The sequence below is a fragment of the Abrus precatorius genome, unplaced genomic scaffold (assembly GCF_003935025.1).
Source record: "Abrus precatorius isolate BTA unplaced genomic scaffold, Abrus_2018 Scaffold12, whole genome shotgun sequence".
Lineage (NCBI taxonomy): Eukaryota > Viridiplantae > Streptophyta > Magnoliopsida > Fabales > Fabaceae > Abrus > Abrus precatorius.
The window spans coordinates 246,303-252,333 of NW_020874314.1; positions in this window are offsets into that span (position 1 = coordinate 246,303).

Here is a 6,031-nt window from a genome sequence, read left to right on the forward strand (position 1 = left end):
GCAAACAGGGAGTATGCCTACCAGTCAGCTAAGTTGTGATTTTTATGGAGGAAACCATGTAAATGGTGCATGTGAGGCATCCACAAGTGAACCATAAGAGCAAGTGAATTATATGAATAATTTTCAGAGACAACAGCCATCATATCCCCCTGGATTTCAATTTTCGAATAATAGAACTCAGCAGTATTCTAATTGGAATAATCAATATTCTGTTGCAAAGAATTCTAACTCAAATTTACCTTTTTCTAATGCAGGTCCAGCAACACAACAGCCTTATTTTCAGAGGAATTCATCCACTCAACCTCAAGGAAATCAAAAATTTTCGAGACCTATGAATGAGAAGTTGACTGAGATGGAAGAAACTATGCTGCAATTCATGAAGGTAACTCAAACAAGCTTCAAAAACCAAGAAGCTTCCATGAAGAAACTAGAGACACAGATTGGACAATTAGCTGAACAACTATCCAACAGGGATGAAGGAAGATTTCCAAGCAATACAGTAATCAATCCTAAGGAGCAATGTCAAGCTATAACTACAAGAAGTGGAGCTGTAGTTGCAAGTCCTAAACCTGAAGAAAAGAAAGTAAATGATGTAGCAGAGAGGAAAATTGAACAAGATCTGCAACAAGGAAATTTTAAACTATTGAAGAAAGACCATTTAGAAGAAAAAGAAAAAGTTCCCATGAATTCTGAAAGGAAAACAAAAAAGCAACTCTTTGAGAAAGCTTGTAAGCCAATAGACCCAGAAAAATACAAGAGGCTACCTTCTCCCCAAAGAGTCCAAAATCCTAAACAAGAGGAACAATTCGAAAGGTTTATGAATGTCTTTAAGAAATTACAAATTAACATTCCTTTTGCAGAAGCTTTGGAGCAAATGCCTTCATATGCAAAGTTCATGAAAGAACTACTTTCCAGAAAAAGGAAGCTAGAGCATGACAAAACAGTACCTTTAACAGAGGAGTGCAGTGCCATTCTTAAGAGAAAACTTCCTCAAAAGTTGAAAGATCCTGGATCATTTAGCACCTGCGGTATGCATTTCTGGATGAGAAACATGAAAATCCAGTCATCATCAACCATGAACTTAAGGAAGAACAAGAGGAAAAATTGTTAAGAATCTTAAGAGAACACAAATCTGCAATTGGCTGGAGTATTGCAGATCTGAAAGGTATAAATCCCTCATTTTGTAAGCACAGAATTTTATTTGAAGAGAATTTTAAGCCTGTTGTGCAGCCACAAAGGAGGTTAAACACAGCCATGAAAGAGGTAGTTAAAAAAGAGGTCATGAAGCTGTTAGATGCAGGAATAATATACCCTATTTCTGACAGCAATTGGGTAAGTCCAGTCCAAGTTGTTCCAAAGAAAGGTGGTATGACAGTTGTACCTAATGAAAAGAATGAACTTGTCCCTACTAGGACTGTGACTGGATAGAGAATGTGCATAGAGTATAGGAAATTAAATAATGCAACCAGAAAAGACCATTTCCCACTACCATTTGCAGATCAAATGCTAGAAAGACTTGCTGGACATTCATTTTATTGTTTTCTTGATGGGTATTCAGGATATAATCAAATAGCTGTGGATCCTTTGGATCAAGAGAAAACTGCATTTACATGTCCATTTGGAGTCTTTGCATATAGGAGAATGCCATTTGGTCTGTGTAATGCCCCTGCCACTTTCCAAATATGCATGTTTTCTATTTTTTCTGATCTGGTAGAAAACATCATAGAAGTGTTCATAGACGATTTCTCTGTTTCTGGTGATTCTTTTGATGATTGTTTAGCTAATCTATCCACTGTTTTGCAGAGATGTCAAGATACTAACCTTGTGTTGAATTGGGAGAAGTGCCATTTCATGGTACAAGAAGGCATTGTCCTTGGTCACAAAATTTCAGAGAAAGGAATGGAGGTGGACCAAGCTAAGATAGAAATCATTAGTAAATTGCCTCCACCTATCAATGTTAAGGGAGTTAGAAGTTTTTTAGGACATGCTGGTTTTTATAGAAGATTCATAAAAGATTTTTCTAAGATTGCTAAACCCTTGAGTAATTTACTTGTAAAAGATGCAGATTTCATATTTGATGATAATTGTTTGCATGCATTTTCTGTTTTAAAAGAGAAACTGATTTCTGCACCTATTATTGCAAAGCCAGATTGGAAATTACCTTTTGAACTCATGTGTGATGCAAGTGATAGTGCAGTGGGTGCTGTGTTAGGACAGAGAAAAGATAGGAAATTACTTGTTATCTATTATTCAAGCAAAGTGTTAAATCCTGCACAAGTGAATTACACAACAACAGAAAAAGAACTTTTAGCTGTTGTACATGCTTTTGATAAGTTTAGACCATATTTAATGGGTTCAAAAGTGATTGTATACACTGATCATGCTGCTCTTAAATACCTTTTGACAAAATAGGATACAAAACCCAGGTTATTAAGATGGATTTTGCTACTCCAAGAATTTGAGCTAGAAATCAAAGACAAGAAAGGAAAAGAAAATTGTGTAGCAGACCACTTGTCCAGACTTCCTTTGGAGAGTTTAACCACTGAATCATTGGAAATAAATGAAGAATTTCCAGATGAAAAGCTGTTTGCAGTGGAAAACATGCCTTGGTTTGCTGACATTGCAAATTTTAAAGCCACTCAATTCATTCCAAAGAGGTTTACTTGGCAGCAAAAGAAGAAGTTCTTATATGACAGCAAATTCTATGTGTGGGAAGACCCATATCTGTTCAAAATTGGAATAGATGGGTTAATTAGAAGATGCATTCCACAAAGTGAGCAAGCTGAGATACTATGGCATTGTCACAATTCAGAATATGGAGGCCACCATGCAAGTTCAAGGACTGCTGCAAAAGTCTTGCAAGCAGGTTTCTTTTGGCCTACACTCTTCAAAAATGCCAAGAAGTATGTGGAAAACTGTGATAAATGTCAAAGAACTGGAAATATTTCAAGAAGACATGAGTTGCCATTAACCAACATCCTAGAAGTGGAACTATTTGATGTATGGGGGATTGATTTCATGGGACCATTTCCCCCATCATTCTCACACGAATACATTCTAGTTGCAGTGGATTATGTGTCTAAATGGGTAGAAGCAATTCCCACCAGATCAAATGATGCAAAGGTAGTGATTTCTTTTATAAGAAAGAACATTTTTTCAAGATTTGGTGTGCCTAGAGTGCTGATAAGTGATGGAGGTACTCACTTCTGCAACAAGTATCTTGAAGTTGTATTAATGAAATATGGTGTGAAGCATAAGGTTGCTACTCCATACCATCCACAGATAAGTGGACAAGTGGAGGTTTCAAATAGAGAGATCAAGCAAATTCTAGAGAAAGTAGTGAACAGTTCAAGGAAGGATTGGTCAAAGAAACTGGATGACTCACTGTGGGCATATAGAACTGCTTTTAAAACTCCAATTGGTATGTCTCCATATCAGCTAGTATTTGGAAAGGCCTGTTACTTACCTCTAGAGCTGGAGCACAGAGCATATTGGACTACCAAGTGGCTTAACTTTGATTTTTCAAGTGCTGGAAAGAAGAGAGTTTTACAGTTGCATGAATTGGAAGAATTCAGATAACAAGCTTATGAGAATGCAAAGTTGTACAAAGAAAGAACCAAGAGGATCCATGACAAATTTATTCTGCAAAAAGATTTCAGACCTGGCCAGCAAGTACTATTATTCAATTCAAGATTAAAATTGTTTCCAGGGAAACTGAAATCTAGATGGTCTGGACCGTTTTTAATTAAGGAAACTTCTCCCTTTGGAGCAATTCTTATAGAAGATCTGAAAACAGGGAGAGAATTCAAGGTCAATGGTCAAAGATTGAAGATCTATCATGGAGAGGAGTTTACAAGGAACATATCATGCATGAAACTGGTTTCTCTTGAGTGAGAAACATTTAATGTCAAGCTAATGACATTAAAGAAGCGCTTTGTGAGAGGCAACTCACATTTCTAACCCAATTTAAGTTTTCTGCATTATTTTTGAATTAATAGTATTCATAGAAGTCAAAGTCTGAACTTTTCATCTTAGTTACCTTGCTGAATCTGATGTTTGGAATAAATATGGTGGCTAAAACAAGAATGCAGATTGGAATTAATTAGAATGCTTAAAGTTCTTGTACAGTCTGAATAATAGTTATCAAATTCTGCAAATTTTCTGAAAAATACAAAGTTCTGCATCATACTCATCATATTCTGTAATTTTGATGCAAAAGGTAAATTTTGAAGCATGCTAAATCTGTCATTTGTAGCGAATCTGATAAATGCAATTGGACTTCATGCTATAATGTGTTATGGAAAAGTCAGAATTGCATCGTGAATATGTTAAGCAGAAATTCTGCAGAATTCAACTGTGATGCTTGTTGCATCTGTAATTTGGAGCGAAAATGATGAATGAATTGAGAGTTCATGATAGGAGTGTGTAATGTAAAAGTCAAAACTGCATAAGTAGGGAGTGAATACATGTTCTGCAGAAATTCTGCAGAATTCAGCCTTGGATGAATGTTGCATATGTAATTAAGGGTGAACATGATGAGGGAAATAGGTATTTTATATGGTGAGTGTGTATTGGAATGATTATGATTTGTTAAGTGAGCCAATTAAAGTTTGGAGAACTTGGATTGATGAAAGGAATCAGTCTTTTGCAGGAAAGCAATCACACAGAGATGGAATTCTGAGATTTCCCTCTGGAATAATCACTCTCGCTGATGAGAGTGATAACGCAGAAACTGACTGGGAAACACAGCTCTCTGGAACAATCACTCTCGCTGATGAGAGTGATAACGCAGAGGCAGATGAGAAAAACACACTCTCTGGATCACTTCCTTTCCTTGTCAAGAGTGACCACGCGCAGGTAATTATGGAATATTTCATAGCGCGTTACTCCTTTTACTGAAAAAAGTAACCACGCTCAAGCAATAAGCTTGCGCTTTATCACTTTGCCCAGCAATAGTGATAACGCGCATTGCATTCAAAATTTCCAAGCTCTCTAGAACACTCACTCTGTTCGACAAGAGTGATAACGCAGAATTTTATTAATAAGGGAACGTTCACTTTTCACTTAAAAAGTGGTCACGTGCACACGCGTGACCCCAGACTCAATATAAAGGAACCACGCTCACATCCATTTAAACCTAAATCCCCATTTCCCTCTGAAATTCCTCTGACTTTCAATCTTTCGTGAAGCAACCAGCAAGCAATTGCTCCCTCTTTTTCACTGTCATTCACATTTCTGAAGCTCAAGGTACGTTCTCTGCATTCTACAAAATTGTATTTAGGGTCTTTCTTTGTTGCAACTCTGGAAAAATGTCAAAAATGGCAAGTGGGGAAATATCTTGAGCGTATTCGATTTAAGGAACTTTAAATACTGTGAATAGGTTTTCAAAGTCATTCAATCTCCTCTGTTAACATATTCACATCTGCATTATGCGAAAAACCTGAACATGACTTTGAAAGAAATAGAAATATTCCAGTTGCCATCAACGAAAATACTCTTTGCATGCAATATTTGAATGTTGATGTCTGAACTGAGTTGTGTGGAACGAGTTACTGCTGTATATTGCACTGCATGATTGTACAGATACCATACTGATAAGTCCTGCATTAAGCTGATATTTAGTCTTTAATGATAATGAATGAGTGCACTGTTCTAATTGTATGTGATTCAAAGAAACAATAGGCAATATTCTGGATGAAATTTTACTGTCAGAAGATAATTTCTGTTAGGAGCCATTCCAGCATGTATTGCACTTCTAATGGGCAGGATGAAAGTGCATTAGTAGTTGAAATTTGGTTGAAAATTATGATTCTTTTTCTGCATTCTTGGTGAAATTGTGAACTCTGAGGGAACAAATTAGGAAGGCCAGTTGATGAATCCATATTTTTACTGATATTTTAGCATAATTCTAGCTCATTTAATAAGAAAAATATATGAAGAAAGCAAAAAAACTCAGAAAAAGAGAATGATTGAAAGTTTTAATTCAATTTGTAGTTATTTTTGCATTTGTAGAATTTATGCTTAGTTCTTA